General features: G+C 46.2%; 1 non-coding gene across 1 annotated transcript; it reads left to right on the forward strand.

The window, feature by feature from the left end:
- Positions 1-448: 448 nt before the first annotated feature.
- Positions 449-553, forward strand: LOC149995558 (U6 spliceosomal RNA). The gene has a single exon (XR_016507984.1). It is a non-coding gene; the product is annotated as a U6 spliceosomal RNA (small nuclear RNA).
- The last annotated feature ends 21,346 nt before the right edge of the window (positions 554-21,899 follow it).

Here is a 21,899-nt window from a genome sequence, read left to right on the forward strand (position 1 = left end):
TTTTCTATTACAGTAGACAGTGAATCTTATGTCAGCTCCAGGTATAAAACATAGTGATTAGACATTTTGATAATTTAAAAAGCAACGCCCCTGAGAGGTCCAGCGCCCACGTGGGCTGATCGTTAGTTATTACAATATTATTAACTGTTCCCTACGTGGTACTTTGCGTCCCTGGGGCTGTTCTGCAGCTGCCAACCTGCACCCCTTAATCCCTTCACCCATTCTCTCAGTCCCCCAGCCCCTGTCCGATCTGGCAGCCAACAGTCTGTTCTCCGTGTCTATGAGTCTGTTTGTGTTTCGTTTGTTCATCTAGGAAACAGTGTTTTGTTAGAATTCCCCCAGAAAATCTGAACAAGCAGCCAAACTCAAGGGCCAGGGCCTTAGAGCTCAAGTGAGCGTCCCTGAAAATACGAGAAGCTGTATCCGACTGTTTAAAATACCTCACCTCGCGCTTGCTTCGGCAGCACATACACTAAAGCTGGAACGACACAGAAGGTCAGCATGGCCCCTGCACAAGGATGACACACAAATTCGTGAAGCGTTCCATATTTTTACTAAAGAGTCTCTGCTTAGCAGAAGGAAACATCAGCAAGATGAAAAGGGGACCAATCACATGGGAAAACATATTTGCCAATGATACCTCAGACAAGGGATTGGTCTCCAAAATATATGAAGAACTTATAGAACTCAGCACCAAGAAGACAGACAGGCCAATTAAAAAATGGGCAAAGGACCTGAACAAACACCTCTGCAAGGAGGACATAGAGAGAGTCAAAGGCATATGAAAGGATGCTCAACATCACTAGCCATCAGAGAGATGCAAGTAAAAACCACAGTGAGATACCAGCTCACACCAGTCAGAATGGCCATCATCAACAAATCAACAAACAAGTGCTGGCGAGGATGTGGAGAAAAGGGGACCCTACTGCACTGTTGGTGGGAATGCGGACTGGTGCAGCCATTGTGGAAACCAGTATGGAATTGCCTGAAAAAACTAAAAATAGAACTGCCTTATGATCCAGCAGTTCCACTGCTAGGATTATACCCAAAGAACCCTGAAGCACCAATTCAAAAGAACTTATGCACCCCTATGTTCATAGCAGCACTGTTTACAATAGCCAAGTGCTGGAGACAGCCTAAGTGCCCATCAGTGGGTGAGTGGATAAAAAAACCCAGTGGTACATTTACACAATGGAATACTAGGCAGCAGAAAGAAAGAAGGAACTCCTGCCATTTGTGACAACATGGATGAAAGTAGAGAGAATTATGCTTCGTGAAATAAGCCAGGCAGCGAAAGAAAAATACCATATGATATCACCTGATACAGGAGACTAATGAACAACACAAACAAATGAACAAAATTGAGCAAAGAACAGAGTAACTGTTATGGAGGGGGAGAGGAGTAAGTAGGGGAAGGGTTTAGTAAAGGAACTAATATAAATAACCCTCCTTTACCTCTAAAAATAAATAAAGTCTTTTTTTAAGTTGTTTTTTATATTATACATGGCATTTTTAAGCTAATTTTTAGCTATTTTCAGTGGGAAGATTTGTCCATACAGTCAGCTGAGTTTTCAGGAAGGGACTTTCTAAGGCAAAATGGTTCATCCTAAAGGACAGGGTTAGAATCTGAACCTTAAATCGCGATCTGAGGATGATCCGTGAGGAGGCTTATGAGTGCAGGACTTTCAATGGAACTTGTTCTTTGAAAACATGATTCCTGCACATGCAAGAGAATTCGAAAGGCTCTCACGAATACACAAAATGAAATAGGTCACACGGTCCCTTTGCTTCTTCAGTCACTGAAGTCTTGTATCCACAAAACATCACCGTGAGTCACTTCTGATTTCTCATCCCGGGAAAATATGTCCGTGCATTAACGGGTGCTGTTATGTCTGTAAGAGAAGCTCAGGCCACAGACTGGGAGAACACATTTGCAAACCACTTGTGTTAGACGATGCATAAGAATCCTCCAACTCAACAAATAACGCAATAAAAATAGATCAAGATTCCAGACTCTTCAACAAAGGATTTATGCCATCCCTGGCCAGGTAGCTCAGCTGGTTGGAGCATCATCCCATGCACCAAAAGGTTTGGGTTCGATCCCTGGTCAGAGCACAGACGTAGGTTTAGTGTACAATCCTTGGTCCAGGCGCCCACAGGAGAAAACTAATCTATGTTTCTCTCAAACATCATTATTTCTCTCTCTCCCTTCCCTGCCCTCTGAAAGCAATGGGAAAAAAAGATGTTCTCGGGTGAAGACCAAAAAAAAAAAAAGAAAAGAAAGTAAAACAAAAAAGAAAAAAAAAGGAAAGGAAAGTTTATTTAAGGACGTGGCACTTAAGGGACAGATAAAAGTGACACTCAAACCCGTAAGAAATGGTTAGCAGCAAAAGAGTAATGTAATCTTGAGCAACTGTAATTTAGAAATAGAGGGAGTGGAGACATAAACAGTCAGAGTTAACCGAGCGTGAGGGGCACCCATCACGGAATATTTATCAATTGGGAATTATGCAAGATTAATGAGTTAAGGAAACTTACTTATGAGTTAATTACTACCCTTAGCTGGTTTAGTCAGTCGCATAGATTGTAACTCCCAAGTACCCAGTAGGGAAAAGTGGAGAAGAAGGGGAGGGGGAGGAAGGGGGTGGTTTACTCGCGTTAGGATAAAAACGTCCAGCTCGGTTCTGGTGGCGCGCACCCTTTGATCTGGCAGCGCCCAGAGCTGCAGATCTGTGAGTAAACAACCGCCTCATTTACTGCTGAAGTCCTGTGTCCCGGTGTTTTCTTGTGAGCGTTTCCCACAGTTTGGGGGCTCGTCCTTGATCCTCCGCCTGTGTGCGGGAAGGGGCTCTGAGCTAAGGCGGGGAGACACGTCCTACCCGCTTTTGGGTCGCCCGCTTGACCCAGGGCCCACCCGCCTCAGTGTCTGGAAATGACCCGAGACTTCTTGTTGGGACAGCGGTGGATCGACGCAGGGGGGAAACAAAGGCAAGCACCGCGGCAACCAGGCAACCTCGTGCGTGGGACAAGGTACGAAAATTAAACTTAAGTACCGCCTCGGTGGTTGGGCATCCTCAGGAAGCTGATTGTGTTTGTGAGGCGGAGACGTGTCTCAAGACACGAAGTGAGTGCCGAGTCCCGATTCGCGGTTCTGTTCTCCCGTGAGGGAAACAACTGGAGACGGACAAAGTGACTCTCGGGCTGTGAGCAACGAGTCTCTGTAACGGGGGTTGAGTACACGGGGCGTGCGCAGAGATTCTCCGGTACAGGGGGAATGAGCTCACGGGGTTTTCATCTAATAAGTCTCTGGCAGAGGAGGTTGAGAACACAACCAGACTCAGCCACAGGAAGCAGCTGAGGATGGGAAATGGAAATTCTAGGCCTAGAGGTGGGGCCAACGAAGGCCCCACGGACATTCCACCCAACAGTCCATTAGGGAGAATGTTAGAGCACTGGGGAGAGGATCCCTGGGCCAAAAGTAAGGAAAAACAGACAAGGGTAAAATATTGTTGTCTCATCTGGCCAAAGGAACCCATTAAGGGACAATCTGTTTTCTGGCCCCAACTTGGGTCTGATGAGTCTTGGGTTTGTCAAGCCCTGGTCTTATATGTGAGTGATCAGGCCTCAGCTTCTAAGGAAGAGAAGGAATATGCTCTCTGCTGGTTACTACCAACCACTAATTCCACAGGTCTCCTCCCTGTAAACGAAAAAGAAGATAAAGCCTGGGACCCCCTGTCCTGCCTCCCGCTGCCTTATGGCCCTGGCCAGCCGGCGGCCAACTGGGCAGAGGCACTGCGGACAGATAGTACAGACAGGACAGGACAGGGACACCTAGAAGATACCCCACCAGTACCCGCGCCCATAACACCTACGGTGCTAGTGGGAACTTATTCTAGATTAAGAAAGGAATTAGAACAATGTAAGCAAGACCTGAAGAGCTCCCCCATTCCCTCAGAGCAGCTGATGTTTCCCCTCAGGGAGGTCCCCATAGGTCCAGGGCAACTTGGACATGTCACTGCTCCTTTAACCAGCACTGAAGTCAGAAATGTCAAGCGCGAGGTGAAGTGCTTGATAGAGGACCCCCTCGGACTGACGGAACAACTAGACCAGTTCCTTGGACCCTGCATATACACCTGGATGGAGTTAATGTCCATTCTAGACATCCTTTTCAGTGGAGAAGAGGGGAATGAGCAGACTGGCTGCTATGAGGAAATGGGAGAGAGAACACCCTCCTGGTCCGGGACTTGTCCCAGCTGAACACAAGTTCCCCAGTGTAGATCCTCAGTGGGATCATTACAGGCCAGCAGATAGGACTCAGATGAGAGACATTAGGAGCCTCATCATCATGAGAATTAAAGAGTCCGTCCCTAGAGCACAGAATGTCTCAAAGGCGTTCGAGATACAGCAAGAAAGAGATGAAACTCCATTAACATTCCTACAGGGGCTCAGGGACCAGATGAGAAAGTGTTCTGGCCTAGATCCAGAGGACGCTGTAGGTCAGGGACTCTTAAAGGTCACCTTTGTAACAAAAAGCTGACCAGATATTAGTGAGAAATTACAGAAGGTAGATGGATGGGATGAAAGAACGACTGAGGAGCTCCTCGGGGAAGCTCAGAAAGTGTGCGTTAGGAGAGAGGAGGAGAAGCAGAGGCAGAAGGCCTGGATCAGGGTCTCACCCACTGAGAAAGTCATCAAGGGGAAGCAAGGACTAGAAACACTGAACAGAAGAGGGCACCAGAGGCCCAAACAAGGGAAGCCGCCGACCAGCAATGAGAAAAGAAAGTCTTTTATGCCTGGGAATTGTTACAGGTGTGGGAAATCGGCCATATCAGGCAGGAGTGTCCTGACCTCCAGAAAGAGACAGATCTTACAAACCTCATGACTTTTGATGAGGAGTAGAGGTGTCAGGGGCTCCTTTTAAGCAGGTCCCACCAAGAGCCCTTGATAAACTTAAAGGTGGGACCTCATAACTAAGAAACTACATTGTTGATAGATACCAGGGCAGCCAGATCATCTTTAACTTCTTGACCCCCAAGCAATAGACTTCTCTGAGGAAAAGATATTAGTGTCAGGTGTAAAAGGGGAAGGATTTCAAGTGCCAGTTTTCCGGCAAATGCAGCCACAGTTAGGAGAAGAATTAATTAAAGTGTCTTTTCTATATGTCCCTGAGGTAGGAATAAATTTTTTAGGCCGAGACTTAATTATCAGGTTAGGCCTAGATCGGGGTAGAAGAGGGACAAATTAAGGTCAAACTACATCTCTTAACTGAAGCAGGAGAACAGCAGATTGACCCTATAGTTTGGGTAACGAAGGAAATTAAGGGAGGGCTGAAGATTGCTCCATTTGAAATTTAACTGCAAAGACCGGGGAAACTGTCTGCAGATGCCAGTACCCCATTTCCAATGAGGGAAGAAAAGACTTACAGCCTGTTATTCCTAAGCTCCTGCAGGATGGGCTTCTGGAGCCATGTATGTCTCCCTATAATACCCCCGTCCTCCCCATAAAGAAATCTGATGACAGCTACCGGCTGGCCCAGGACCTAAGAGCCATAAATCAACTTGTCTGGACCCGCCATCCTGTCTCCCAAACCCCTACACCCTCCCTAGCAAAATCCCCTTTGAACATAAGTGGTTTAGTGTAATAGATCTCAAAGATGCATTTTGGGCTTGCCCCATCGCTCTAAAAAGCAGATACTTGTTTGCCTTTGGATGGGATGATCCATCCATGGGAAGGAAACAGCAATATCACTGGACAGTCCTGCCCCGGGGCTTTACAGAAGCTCCAAATCTGTTTGGCCAAGCTCTTGAAGAAACCCTTACAGAATTCCTTCCTGTGGGACACACTCAATTACTGCAATATATGGATGACTTACTCCTCTCTGGTCCTGACCAAGAGGAAGTGAGACTCTCCACTATTTCTCTCCTAAACTTCTTAGGTCAGGAGGGATTGCGTGTGTCTAAGGAGAAACTGCAATTTGTAGAACAGGAGGTAAAATACTTAGGCCGTCTCATAAGTGCAGGGAAGAGAAAACTCAGCCCTGAGAGGACAGCTGCTATTACTACTCTTCCCCTACCTCAGACTAAGCGAGAATTAAGAAAATTTTTAGGGCTAACGGGGTATTGCAGGCTCTAGACACAGTCATATGCTCAGAAAATCAGACTACTGCATTCAAAATGGTTAGAACAAAAACCAGATCCTCTTCAGTGGATGACTGAGGATAAATACGGTCAATGAGCTAAAACAAGCTGTTGTAACTGCCCCAGTTTTAGCCCTTCCTTCCTTAGAGAAAGCTTTTTGCCTCTTTCTCACGGTGGATCAGGACACGGCACTCGGAGTTCTGGCTCAGGAATGGGCTGGGAAGAGACAACCTGTTGCCTATCTCTCCAAACTCCTCGATCCAGTTTCTTGAGAGTGGCCAGAGTGTATCCAGATGACGGCCGCTACAGCTTTGTTAGTAGAAGAAAGCAGGAAATTAACTTTTGGGGGGTCTCTCACAGTAATGTCCCCTCATCAGGTCAGAGCAATTCTAAACCAGAAGACAGGGTGGTGGTTAACCGACTCCAGGATTCTTAAGTATGAGGCCATCTTCCTAAAAAAGTATGATTTTTTTCTCTCTCAAAGCCCAAATTTGAACCCTGCTGGCTTCCTTTTGGGGCAGGAGAAAAGGGGACTCAGGATGTAACAGAACCCCTGGGCTGCTCCGATTGAAACAGAACCCATGAGCTGTTTAGTTAGGGGCCCGATTGCCCGCCGCCAGAATTATAACTCTCAATACCAGAGTTTAGTGAAAAGAAAAAGAATTGTTTATTTGCACATAGTTCTGCCTCCCCCTCCCAGACCTGGCCAGTCTTAGGAAAGTCAGAAACACCGTTTCCCTATTTCCTAGGCACAGTTCAGCTTCATCAGTAGCTGCCAATCACTCAGTTCCGATTGGGGAGGTCCTTTCTGTGCTGTGGTGCCCTCCAGCTCTCAATGCAGGACCGCCTGGGTTCTCAGCCTCCTTGTAAACTGCCTTCTTCCTGCAAATCACGTGGATCTCCTCTCCTCAAAACAGCATGGCGAGAGCCTCTTAAAGCAGCCTGGAAAGCCCTCTCAAAGCCACATGGAGAACTCAGCTTCTTTAATCCACATGGACAACCAACTTCTCAAAACCGCATGGAGAGGGCCCCTTCACCAAGCCGCATGGAGGGAGAGCTCGAGAGCGAGGGAGATAGAGATCCAGCTAAAATGTCCGCAGCTGCATATCTATCCCTGACCGCGTCCACTGACGCAGTGGGTGTTGCACCCAGTTCTGACCATTCACAGAACCCTACGCAGGCTCTGTAGGCTCCTTCCACACCACCCCACAGTCCAAGACTCCTCCCATCTTCTTGGGCCTTGGACGTATCAAAGCCATTTTGCATAACAAAGACACTAGCAACCAGCCCCAGGCATCCAAAGGCGTCTTAAAAGCTGCTTTCTATTCCCCATCCCCCAGATGCAAACTCCGGGGTCTGTTTTTGGACACCCCTGTTTCTGTAACAAGGAAGCTTTAGAGCATAACTGCCTTGATGTCATAGAATACCAGACTAAGGTCAGACCGGATCTGAGAGAAAAGCCCTTACAGGGTGGACAGTCCCTTTTCATCGGTGGCTCTTCCCGAGTAATCAATGGGAAAAGGCATAATGGATATGCCATTATTGATGGGGACTCTCCAGCGCTTTCTGAGGGAGGGAGGCTGCCTAAAAATTGGTCTGCACAGACATGTGAACTCTGTGCTTTAGGGCAGGCATTGAAATTACTAAAGGACCAGGAAGGAACCATCTATACAAACTCTAAGTACGCCTATGGAGTAGCCCATACCTTTGGAAAAATTTGGCTAGAACAAGGACTAATAAATAGCAGGGGGAAAGAACTAGTACATGAAAAACTAGTCAAGTCAGTCCTGGATGGCCTCCTACTCCCTGCAGAAGTTGCTATAGTCCACATCAATGGGCATCAGACTGGGGGCTCATATGAAACTAGAGGAAATAGGCTGGCTGATAATGCTGCAAAGCAGGCTGCGTTAGAGGGAGAAAGTAAAGTTCTCTACCTGGTTCCATGCCTCCCTCTGCCCTGTGTCAATAGATCCTACCTTTTCCTTGGAGGAAATTAAGAGATTAACTCAGATAGGAGCCTCGAGATGTGAGTGGTAAGTGGAAACTCCCAGATGGGAGGGAGATGCTGAATAAGCAGGTCCTCAGGGAAATTATGATAACACTGCATCAAGGCAGCCATTGGGGACCTCAGGCCCTCTGTGACATAGTCAGTCCTCAGACAATATGGGGGATTTGGGATTTACACTATAGCTAAGCAGGTCTGCCATGGATGCCTCATATGCCAGAAGGTGAACAAACAGGCAGTACGAAAGGTGCCGGCTGGGGGAAGGCCGCCGGGACTCAGGCCCTTCCAGAGCATTCAGGTTGATTTTACTGAAATGCCAAAGGTGGGTCATCAGAAATTTCTCTTATAGTAGATCATTTCTCCGGGTGGGTGGAAGTCTTTCCACTTCCATCAGCCACAGCAAGCAAGATGGTTAAAATAATCCTTGAACAAATTATCCCCAGATTTGCCTTACTTGAAAATATTGACTCAGACAATGGGACTCATTTTATCTCCCAAGTGTTATAGGGCATTAAGAATTGGCTAGACACCAAATGGAAATATCATACCCCCTGGAGAGCTCCTTCCTCAGGTCGAGTAGAACGCATGAACCGCCGCCGCCGTCGGCAGACGTCCGTCTCGAGAGACGATGGTGTAGCTTCTTAAGAGTCTGCACCGCCGAGAATGGTTGTGCAGTCCGACTCGGGAGTGACACGGTATGTCTCCTCCCGTGTTGAATCGACATCTTGCGATGACGCTGGGGTGTCCTCTCCAGTGAAGCTGAAGCTACAGAGCCTGGGCAGGGTGATATGGAGGGTCTGCTGTTGCCCATGCAGCAGACCCCCCCTCTCTTCGCAGCTGAAGGGTCCAAGGGAAAGACGGAGTCAATACAGCTTGGCTTCAGGTGCGCCGCAGGAGTTGCCGGTGTTGACTACAACGTCAAACCGCCTTAGGGACTCCGGCTCCGGATTTTCTGTCGGGGTTTACTCCCTTAGCCTTTCCCCTGAAGAGGTATGCCGCAAGGCAGCGGAGGTTTTTTGGAGTCAGAGTTTTCCTTCTCTGATGTGCCCTGACTGGAAGATCGAACCAGCGACACTTAGCTCGCAGGCTGATGCTCAATCCACTGAGCCAAACCAGCCAGGCATGAACCACACCCTAAAGAAACAACTAAATAAATTGATCTTGGAGACCAAGTTACCATGGACCAAGTGACTTCCACTGGCTCTCCTCAGGATAGGACAGCTCCTAGGAAGGATATTGGGGTATCACCCTACAAGTTCCTGTATGGACTCCCTTACCTAGGAGGGAGGACTGACCTACCCACCCTAGAGACCAAGGATCAATTCTTAAAGAATTATGTATTGGCTGTTTCATCTACCCTTGCCTCTCTCAAGGTGAAAGGTCTCCTTATCCAGACCCCACCGTTTGAGTTCCCAGTTCACCGCTTTCATCCTGGCGACGAGGTCCTGATCAAGTCCTGGAGAGAAGAGAAACTTCAGCCCATGTGGGAAGGACCATTCTGGGTGCTCCTGACCACCGAGACTGCCGTGAGAACTGCTGAAAAGGGGTTGACTCATTGCACTGGGGTAAAGGGACCCCTAAAAGAAAAGGCAGAGGTTGAGTGGGAAGTAACCTCGGAGCAGGGGAGGGACCCTCTGAAGTTAACTCTCAGGAAAAAGTCATGTCTCCTAAGTGGGGGTGTGGGCCCTTTATAATGCTCTGCTGGATAACAGTCTCCTTCCAGGGCACTCTGGGCTGGGTCAGGCCAATTAATGTAACTGAAAGTACAAACCCCCAAACTTTGAAGTTTGATGCATGCCAAGTTTTGTCTTGTGGGGACATTTGTCTGGATTATTTGACCTTCATATCTACATTGATGCTATTAGGGTCCCTAGAGGAGTTCTGGATGAGTTTAAGGCTAGAAATCAGATAGCAGCAGGGTTTGAGTCAGTGCTCTTCTGGTGGTCGACCATTAATAAAAATGTTGATTAGATACATTATATTTATTATAACCAGCAGAGGTTTATCAATTATAGTAGGAATGCTATAGAAGGAATTGCTCAACAATTAGATGCCACCAGTCGAGTGGCCTGGGAGAACAGGTTGGCACTGGATATGATGTTGACAGAAAAGGAAGGTATGTGTAATGCTCAGGGGGGCAGCATTGCATCTTTATCCCTAATAATACAGCCCCTGGTGGAACTACCACTAAGGCTCTGCAGGGACCCTAGCAAATGAACTAGCAGAAAAGTCAGACATCGACAATCTCATAACAGGATCATTAGAAAATTGGTTTGGTAATTGGAAAGGACTGATCTGATCAGCTCTCATATCACTCATAGTAATAGCAGGAGTCCTCACAGCTTTAGGCTGTTGTATTATTCCCTGCATCAGAGGTTTAGTCCAAAGGCTGATTGAGACTGCACTAACTAAACTGATGCCGTCAACATATCATCATCTACTCCTCCTAGAGGCCAGAGGAAATCCTCACTATGAGAAAGAAAGTCAAGAAATCATCCTTAGATTTGAGAAGACAAATAAAAAGGTTTGAGTAGTCAATTTCCCAAAAGAGACAGGGGGGATTTTAAGGAACAGATAAAAGTGACACTCAAACCGGTAATAAATGATTATCAGCAAGAGTAATGTAATCTGTCCCTGGCTGCTGTGGCTCAGTGGATTGAGCGTCGGCCTGCAAGCCAAGTGTTGCTGGTTCTACTCCCAGTCAGGGTACATTACCAGGTTGCACATCAGGTCCCCAGTTGGGGGTGCGAGTGAGAGGCAACCACACAGTGATGTTTCTCTCCCTCTCTTTCTCCTTTCCCCTCTCTCTTAAAAAAAAAAAAAAAAAGAGTAATGTAATCTTGAACAACTGTAATTTAGAAATAGGGGGGCTGGAGATATAAACAGTCAGAGTTAACCAAGTGTGAGGGTCACCATCATGGAATATTTATCACCTGGGAACTATGCATGGTCAGTGAGATGAAGAAATTTATTCATGAGTTAATTACTACACTTAGTTGATTTAGTCAATTGTGTTAGATTGTAACTCTGAAGTATCCAGTAGGGTAAAATGGAGGGGAAGGGGAGGGGGTCAAGAGGGGGTGTTTACTCGCGTTAGGACAAAAACGTGTTAGGACAAAAACGTCCAGCTCAGTTCTGGTGGCGTGCACCCTTTGATCTGGCTGCGCCCAGAGCTGCAGACCTGTGAGTAAACAACCGCCTCATTTACTGCTGACGTCCTGTGTCCCGGTGTTTTATTGTGAGCGTTTCTCACAGCACCAAACCCAGAGTCACAGGTGAGTTGTTGCTCTAAGGCTTGGCTCCCTGATGGCTTCTAGGGGAACTGTTGTAGAGGGGATTAGAGGGACTTGGGTCATAGTCTCCACTGATTGCTCAGCACAAGGGTAGCGGGTGGATAACTGTTGCATGTGGTCCTGACGTCAGCGACAGCATCACTCTGTCTGTTTCTGAAGTTCATTCCAATACTGTCCCCAGAGTATAAATGTCTGTATGTATTTGAACCCATCAGACCGTCAACCACTTTCATCTCTGCAGACACCTGTCCACAGCCCTCGGTCCCAGCACAGGTGGAAGGGTCCCTGCACACCTGGGGCCGGGAGGACATCCTAGACGTCCTTCACATCATCTGGGGCAGCCCTTGCCTGTCTTGCTCTGGTCCCCCTGTCACCTGGATCCCACAGGTCCCCCTCTTTTGGTTGACTCCCTCACTTCCCCCACATTGCCTGGTAGTATTTTCCGAATGAGAACAAGGAAAGTTAATTATTAAAACTCTAAACACGTGAAGAAACTTTAGGCTATCCCAACCCTTACTCACATCGTGACTTGCTGTAGCGCTCCGTGTAGGAAATATTTTTTTCTTCAGAAATTGGAAGGCATTGCTTCAATGTTTTCCAGTCTCCAGGCTCACAACTGCTGCTTCTTGAAGCTTTCAAGGTCTCTTCCACCTTCTTTCTCAAATTCTGTTGTGATGTGGTGTGGTGTGGGGTGTTTTCATCTGCTGTGGGAAGAATTAGATTAGGCCACGCAAAGTGTCAATTTTTATCTGTAAATTTTGAGAAATATACTTGAACATATAAAAAACCATTTCCTACTCATCATTATTTTTAGACAGATATTACAAACTTGTTGGAACCCCTGGTTTGACACACTGATGTGTTTTATCCAGCTTGTAAGGGCCCCCGAGGCTAGTCAGGTATGAGGGGCGTGATTGTCCGCCGCCATAAGCATAACTCCCAATACCAGAGTTTGGTGAAAGGAAAGGACTTGCTTATTTAAAGGCTGTACGGACTTAGATTAATGGCAAATTTCTGCTGTTAAGTCTTACTTTCTTTAAAACACCCAAAACGCATAGTTCTGCCTCCCCCTGCCAAACCAGGTTAGGTTCAGATCAGAAAAGTCAGGGGTACCGTTTCCCTCTAGGAAAATAGAAGTCCGTGGCTCTGTATTTCCCAGACACAGTTCAGCTTTATCAGCTGTCATCCATTCCTGCCTGATTGGGAAGGTTTTGCCTGGGTCTCGGTGATTTTCAGCTCTTAATCAGGAACCATTTGGTTCTCTTTCAGTCCACAAGGTTTTTCCCTTCTACCTCCTTGTAAACCACATGGAGTTCCCCCTGTTTAATGGCTTCCGCCTTATTTTTAAACATCTGACTTTGGCCTGTGACCAGTCCGTGTGTGGGGACCAGTTGGGGCCACTTGTAGAATTTTGCAAAGACCCCATAAGCTTTTGGTCACCATTCTATGGTCAAAGTCCTTCCCTTCTCCTTTTGCGTTGAAAGGACCAAAACCATTTGCAATACCAAGGCACTAGCTCCCCACTATACATATGCAGACATCTCTCAAGAAAAATGGCTATGTTCCTCTGAGTCCGACCTCCCACTCCCTAAACCATGGTCTCTGCGGAATTGTGGGGACCCTGCTCTGTAACAAGCTTTGCCCACATTATGCCATTCGTATGACTTAATAGGAGTATAACTTGAATCTTCCAGTTCACCCATTGAATTTTTCACTTCTATAAAAATATTTTAATTTCCCAGAGATATTTCCTGTCCTATGATTGTGTGTAATTGTTTTGCTCCATGGGCCACTATTCTGTACATCTTTCAGACAATACTGAGGCCAGTGGAAGGGGACGCGTAGGTTTGGTTATTTGCTTTCATGATACCAGGGACCTTTCCTCACAGCACATGGCCCTGACTTACATTTCTCTTTGTCATTTCTGCTAATTGCCTATCTCCCTGGTGACACATTTCCAGTCCTACTCTTGCTTTGCTTTCTGTCTACAGATTCCAAATAACCCTGATACATTAGAGGCCTTGAAATACAGACACTGGATGATGAAATTGATTGTGGGTTAGATGGCTAACTTACGCTGCCCCTTGACGTCCTGAGCTTTTGAGATTTTCAGCTGAGGGGAGCAGCAGGCAGTGGCCGCTTGTCTCAGACTCACCCCTGACCCCTAACCCACCCCCACCCCATCTCCAAGACCCTCTTTGTCTTAGACTTCCCAGTGAGCTGACGGCAGCCCTCCTTGGCTCACTTCTTCCCTGTAAAGTTTCCACAATCAAACCAGCGCTGCCTACGCTCTCCCGTTACTTCCTCCACCCTAGTCCTTCCTTAGTCTCACTCTTCCTCTGGACGCCTATTGTGAAACTTTTCCAGAGGAAGTCCCTTACAGGACACACCACACACCACACACCACACACCACACACCACAGGCAAGCTTGAGGCAGAACCACTCAGGCCTGGGTCCTCCTGTGACAACTGTGGTCAAGGGACCCAGTGGAAATGAGTCGTCAAGGCTCCAAGGGGAAACACCTTGTGTTCAACCACAGCCTGACCACCCCTGGACCTCTGTGAGTCTCCTTTCCCCTGTCTCCCACAGGATCCCATATTGTGTGTCTCGTGGGTTTGCTCTGAAGCTCACACAGATCACATGGTATTGCTGCCTGGTACACGTTAACATTCCTCTGTTCATAGTTACCATCACTCTACTGATTAGAGCATTTAGATACTTTCCATCTGTTTCCTTTTATAAAACCACAATACAAGCAACATTCTTCAATGTATATATTTAAGGATATGCATGATTATCTCCTTGGAATAAATTCCTAAAAGAGGCATTTCAATAGCTGAGACCTTTTGCAAAAGCACCTTTCTGAAATATAGTACAGGTTTTCAATCCCTTCAATCTTTACAACAGTATGTTTTTTCTACCCTTTGGTACATGCACTGATTTTATTTTTCACCTTGCTGAAGTGATAGATTTTACTTTATTCTTCTCTTATTCCACATTCTCATTCTTGTTTACATGTCTTTATGACAAATAGAATAGTTTAACATTTGCATTTCTTCATTTACGAATGGTTTCTTACTATTCTCTATTTTTTTAACTGAGTTGTAAATATTTTTAAATATTGAATTTAAGAAGGTTGAAAAAGTAGCCCCAACATTTGGAGTAGGCCTAGAACTTCGGGTGAGGCCTGTGAGAAACACTCACAATGAAAACAGCGGGACACAGGACTTCGGCAGCAAATGAGACATTTGTTTATTCACGGGTCTGCAGAGCCAGGCACAGCCAGCCAGGGTCAGGCAGCCAAAGTAGAAAAGGCAAACTGGTTTTGTCCTAAATGCGAGTAACCCTGCACCCTTCTCTCCTCCCCCGTTTTTCCGTTAACTGGATATTCTGGAGTTAAAAATAATGCGATTAACTAAGAGTAATGATTAACTAAGGGTGATCTGGTGATGGGTCTGTCTGTAGCCTTCCCTTGAAGATTCCCTACCTTGTTTGCTGAGTTGTCTAGTGACATCTCCCCATGTCCCTGTGTTTGGTGATGAATATTGTCCACCCTTTGGTCTCAGATAATTGTGATGAGCTGTGGAATGTCATCTCCTGATTTGTATAATTATATTTTCCCTTTGTTTTGCTGTTGACTCAGAGACAGACTCCCTGATTCACAACTTAATTACGGTTGCCCTTATCTGTTAATGATTTCCTACTGGTATGAGAGTCACTAGCTTCTTTTTCCTTTACAGACCCAATGTCATGGGGAGCTGGGCTGGTGCTCACTGCTAGGCTGTGCTATTCACGTGTTGGACATAAGTCACCTCACAGAACATCAGCATCGGGCAAGGACATCCTGAGACCAGGGCGAAGTGACACAGGACAGCACCAGGTTGCATCTTGTCTAAGCACAGACAAACACACGGCACCGTGCGACTCACAAACCACCAAGCAGCCCCCGGGGCGTGCTAGCAGGAGTGAAGGCAGCTTCTTTCCTATCACACCCTCATCCTCGCTCCATCAATACGTACTGAGGTGCCCGTCACAGAATCGCTCCCACTTCCTAATGATGCCAATCTAGGCTGAGCCTCAGCATCCACGGATTCCCCCCACGATCGCCCATCCACAGCCAACATCCTGTGCATGTTCTGCCTCACACCTTCCCACGAGGAGGCCCGTGTCCCTGAGGTGTGTTTTCTCCCTCACAGCAGTGATGAGCAAATCCAGCCGTTTGCCCACCGGTGGTCCTCGTGGTCTTTGGAGGAGGAACACTGACACACGTGACCTCTTCTCTGTCAACATTTTTTATGCGTCTTTGAGTTGGATTACGGGCACGGGTTTGTGTTTCCAGAGCACGTGGTTCACATGGAAAAGTTTTGTTTTCCTTCATGGTTTTTCATCTTTGGGTCTTGCTTAGAGAATTTTTTATTTCGCAATTGTAAAAACTTCATCTATATTTTCTCCCGAGGGGAGAAAGGTCCAGGAGTGAAGGGAAACAGAACTGTTTGAATTCTGGGGGACATATTGGGTGGGGCAATATGTAAGGAATTCTAAGGGGAACTGCAAGGTTTATATCTTTGCTTTATACTTTATAAGTATGTATGGGTCTACATGTATTTGATATATGTTGTGTTCAATAAATGTTTTCTCTTGAACTAAAGACTTTTGTGCCTGCTCATGTTTATGAGATTAACAAAAACTGCACCACGAGTCCCAGAGTGATGTGCACAAGGACGAGCTCCAGGGACGAGTGTTTGTGACCATTTACAACCTTAGGGCATTAATCACATTTCGGTTAATATCTGTGCACTCTAGCTGTTAAATACATATTAAGTAAACTTTCTTGCGTATGCTATTTGTTGAGGATATATCTAAGACCCTCACAGATGAATGGAGACAAATGACTTCCATGTGAAAATAATTTCAATATACAATTATCTATGAGTCTTACAATATCTTTGGGGAGGGGTGGGCAGAGTGTGGAAACTCAATACATTCTATATGGGCATTCATTGATATGGTAGCTAAAAGATACATATGGTTTTTAAATTAGAACTAAATCATATTAAAAGTTCAACAGCTCTGCGCACTAGTCACACTTCCAGGGCTCAAAAGCCAGCTGCAACCAGTGGCTGCTGTTTTGGAAGTGAGGATGCACAACAATCCCTTGGCCCAGAATGTTCTATTGGACAGAACTGCGCTTCATGTTGCCTGGGCCTCAGGTAACAGCACCAGACCCATGAAATATGAGAGGGCCAATACCGTTTCTCTGACAGACGACATCAGGTTTCTGTCCGGGACATGAATACATATTAAGCTGGTGTATAACAAACCAAAGTAGGTTACCTGTGAGTCTGGCGCCTTTAGGCACAGACTGTTCCCAGTTCTAAACAGGAAACACCTGTCCCCCCACTTCCCTTCGCCAACCGAGGACACTCTGAAATCACACTTCCAGGGGGTGAGCTTTCTTCTAGAATGACACAGGGGCAAAGCAGAGTTTTGGGGTGCAGGGACCCCCCTCAGGCAGTGGGATTATAGGATGTGAGGAGGAAGCAAAGGCAGGAGCCAGTGGGGAGACTCTCCCTGGTTTATCCAGAAGAACGATTTTCATAATGTGGTCTGTGGAACTGAAGCTTCTAAGATGCTTTTCAGAGGATCTATGAGGTCAAACCTATTTTCCTAAGATTAAGGGCATGATTTGCCTTTTCACTGTGCTGGCATTTGATGGAGGTAAACTTAGCAAGAAAATAGGGTAGGATACCCAAATGCAGTAGGGGGTATTCTGCACCACAGCTCACTCACAAACTCAGAAACAAAACCAGTGTCACTTAACGACATGGTTAAACGATTGAACATTATCATCATTACTGAATCGTGATCCTTAAATAAAAAAGTTAACATGTCTTGGCTTCCAGTCAGGTTGGCTGTGTAGGTGAATGTAATATTCTCATCATCCCATGACCAGATAAAAATTACAACTACACTACACCCACCACTCAGAACTCCCTGATTTCTACTGAACAGAAGTCCTGCCACTACAAAGTAAAGAAGCCATAGCCAGACTGGCAGGCTGGGCAGAGATGCGGACTTGGCTGATCCCACACCCACATGTGGTGACTAAAAATCAAGAGGGGTATCTCAGCTGCAGAGGTCCCCCATGAGGAGTGAGGAATCCCGGCCCCATACAAGCTTCCACAGCCCAGGGTGTCAGAGCAGGAAGTCAGGTCTCTGCAACTTCTAGTTGTAAAGAGCAGCAGTGGTTGCAGCTGAGTGAGACGGAAGCATCTGGAGTCCCAGGCAGTTCCTCTTAAAAGGCCCGCATGCACATGGACATACCCTGAGCTCCAGAACTGGGACAGGAGCTCAGAAGGCACCAGGAACATATAAGAAGCAACTGAATTGTCTGGCATTAGGGCGAGAGCTGAGGGGCAACTTTCTCCCAGGCAGAAATACTGCCAGAGACCACTGTTCCTTTTCTGAGCCCCCCGCCCCCACCTTAGAGCAGGCAGGCAGACACCATATCTGAGTCTCCATCAGCCTGGTTAACACTCTGCCCCACCCTTGTGATTCCCTGAAACCCCACCCCACCCAAATTTCAGGTCCACCATGATCCTTTCAAGTGAAATTTCCATACAAACAGCTTGAATTGGCTCTTGCTGTGGATTTTCCTGAAATGTCTCAAACAAGCAGCACCTGGCCTAGGCATGCCCTTTATTTCTACCTAGTGGCCCTAGGCCCAGCGCTAGTGTCTGATGGCCTTGGTTTGTAGCTTGGCCTCTCCCAGGCACATCCAAGCCCAGCACAAGCAGCAGCGATCTGCAGGTTGCTCTGTAGTTCACACTGGGTGCCCTGGGCAGGACACAGGTGCTGGCTGGCCATGGTCTGCACCTCCCAAGAGGTCCTGAGCCAGCACACCTGATGGACAGCCTCAGACCACAAAAACCATCACTCACCCACTTGCACAGCAACACACTAAAGGGCAGTCTCAGCAGGCATGGGAGACACCACAGCGATTGCAGCCAGTCTTTGCAGCCGATCAGCGAGTGGGTAAATCCATTCTATTTTTAACAGCAATCATGACTCAACTGCAACAGGAGAGCACACACTTCCCACAAGGGGGGAGTGCACCTGGAGTGCCCAGGTTTGGTGACCAGGAAGGCTGTAACACTGGACCCTACAGGACACCTAGTACATAAGGACACACTACCAAGACCAGGAGACTTAGCAGCTCTACATAACACATAGAAACAAACACAGGGAGGCTGCCTATATGAGGAGACAAGGAAACATGTCCCAAGTGAAAGAGCAGGACAAAACTCCAGAAAAAGAACTAAACAGAATGGAGACAAGCAATCTACCAGATTCATAGTTCAAAACACTGGTTGTAAGCATGCTCAATGAACTTGGGGAAGAGTAAAGGAAGTTAGTGTGAACTACAACAAAGAGCTAGGACACAAAAAATTGGAGAAATAAAAAATAAAGAAAACATTATAAATAAAAATTTCAATCACTGAAATGAAGACTACATTACAGAGGATCAACAGGACAGGAGTTGAAGCACAGGATGAAAAAACAAGTTGGGAAGATAAGGAAGCAGAAAACACCCAAACAGAAGAGCAAAAGGAAAAAATATATACCAAAAAAATGGGGATATATAAGGCGTCTCTGGAACAACTTCAAGTGCACCAACATCCACATCATGGCCGGCCCTCAAGAGAAGAGAGAGAGCAAGAAATTGAAATCCTCCTTAAAAAATAATGACAAAAACTTCCCTACCTGATTAAAGAAGTAGAGATACAAGTCCAGAAAGTGAAGAGTCCCAAACAAGATGAACCCAAAAAGACCACACCAAGAAACATCATAATTAAAATGCCAAGAATTAAACACAAAAAGAGAATTTTAAAAGCACTAAGAAAAAAGCAGTTAGTTACCTACAAGGGAGCTCACATAAGTCTGTCAGCTGATTTCTCAACAGAAACTTTTCAGGTCAAAAGAGACTGGCAAAGCTTTCATTTTCAATCAAAGGACAGATAAAGAACTTCCCAGGCAAGAAAAAGCTAAGAGTTTATCACCACCAAACGAGTATTATGAGAAATGTTTTAAGGGTCTTCTTTAAGAAGAAGAAGGAAAATAAGAAAATATGAATAATAAAATGGCTATAAATACGTACCTATCAACAATTACTTTAAATAACAATAAATTAGTTGCTCTCATCAAAAGAAATACGGTGGCTGAATAAATAACAAAACAACCCTTATGTCTGCTGTCTACTGAGACTCAGTTCAGATCAAAATACAAACACTGAAAGTAAAGGGATGGCAAAAGGTATTTTATGAAAAGGAAAACAAACAAATAAAAAAGCTGGGTTAGCAATACTTATGCCAGACAAAATAGACTTTAAGCAAAGGCTATAAAACAAGAGAGAAAGGAGGACCTAGTAATTCTATTTTGTGGTATTTATCTGGAGAAACCCAAAACATGAAATCAAAAGGACATATACATCTGTTTGTTCATTGCTCTACTAGTTACAAAAGCCAAGATGCGGAAGCTACCTACGTGTTCATCAATAGACAACCTGATACAGCAGTGGTGCATGTACACAACACAATATAACTCAGCCACACACAGAACAGGATAGAATCTCGCCTTTGGCAACAACATGGATGGAGGGTGTTGTGCTGAATGAGATACGTCAGTCAGAGAAAGACAAATGACAGGTGATTGTACTTCTATGTGGAATCTAAAGAACAAAATAAGTGATCAGGCTGAGCAGAACAGACTCATAGGTACAGGGAGCAGACTGACGGCTGCTAGACGGGAGGGGGTTAGTGGGATGGGTGAAAAGGTGAAGGGGTTAAGAAGTACAGACTGGTAGCCACAGAACAGTCACGGGGTTGTGAAGTCCAGCACAGGGAGTAGAGTCAGTCATGTTGTAATAACTCCGTACGGTGTCAGATGGGAGCTATATTTCTCAGGGTGATCAGTTCATAATTTATATAAATGCCTAATCACAGAGTTGTACACTTGAAACCAATATAATATTTATTGTACATCAACTGTAATTGAAAAATAAAAAATATTTTTAAAAAGATAAATTTATCTTGAATTCATTATACAGATGGATTAATTTATTAACTGTCCTTAATGAACACAGAGAATTAAAAAAATAAAATATTTCTTATGCCGACTGGGAAAGCACACAGACTCACTTCTGCTACCTTTGCGAGTATTATGAGCCACGGACAGGAACCTGTGTGGGCTGAGCAGCCTCTTATATGGAATGTCATGTTCATTCAGAGCGTGGGTGACACAGAAACTGGGATTCCTGGGGTCTGGTTACCTGGCACACAGGTTCCCAAACACGAGTGTCAGCTTCTCCCTCAAGAAGAGTCAGCTGGCACTGACCGCTGACCGTACTTGTTGTCTTGATAAAATGGAAGCTCTGAGGAGGAGACCAGGGATCTGGAGAACCTGTCTCACCGTGGAAGCCAGGCCGCTTCCCGGCGCTGACAGAGTTTTCCAGTGGGACCTGCGGTGAAACGAACAAAGGTGACTCTTTGATAACGTGTCACTAACCGCACCAACACTGGGAGATGCCATCACCCGGGGAAACAAGGCACGACCCTTAGACAACCAGGCGTCAGTACAGGGGCCGCACAAGCAACGTCACAGAACAGGACGTGCTCACTGTCCGGCGTCGGGTCCGCTCTGCACGGAGCCTTTCAGGACCTCCCGCCTGCGCAGCTTCGGTGAACGATCGGGGACGAGGATCCGCGCTCGTCTGAGAGGTCAGTACAGTGCTCTCCCTGCGTGTGTGTGTGAGGCTGTGCGCTTTCCCACGCACGGTCACCAGAATAACAGGTTAAACGCAGAGCAGATATGAAAGTCCATTGGTCTTCCAATGGTGCTGACAGGTGCTGGGACTTGAAAAAATGCAAAATGTAAGCAGACCCGCTCTTCTCACCACTTTGTGTATGTAGGAAAGAGTTATTTTTCATAAAAATAAGGTTACATGTTGGTTATTATTAGTATTCTAAATGAATTATTTTTTCTGTTTTATCCCTTGTGTGGTAATGTTGATAGATATAACCACACAAACAAAATTATTTTGTACGACTGTACAGATGATCTGAAATCAAAATGCTACTCACTGAGTGAAGCACCCGCTGGGCCGGAACTCAGGGAGACAGGGGGACAGAGATCTCCGTGCAGGAGGAGGGGTCAGGGCAACGTCCGGGGTCCCCAGGCCTGGCTCTCAGGGTCTCAGCCAAAGGACCGAGTCTGGAGCGGAGACTCTCATTGTTGGGGTGTCCCCATATCCCCCGGGCTTTCCCTCTGCATCTCACGGGTCCTTCTGCCTGGATACTTATGACGCTCACGCAGCTCTCACTCCCATTGGCTGTCCGGACTCTAAGGAGCCAATCAGCGTCACCGTGGTTTTGTGTATTAAGTCCTCACTCAGAACCCGAATTCCT

This window comes from Furipterus horrens, unplaced genomic scaffold (genome assembly GCF_987537825.1).
Source record: "Furipterus horrens unplaced genomic scaffold, mFurHor1.1.pri manual_scaffold_13, whole genome shotgun sequence".
Classification (NCBI taxonomy): domain Eukaryota; kingdom Metazoa; phylum Chordata; class Mammalia; order Chiroptera; family Furipteridae; genus Furipterus; species Furipterus horrens.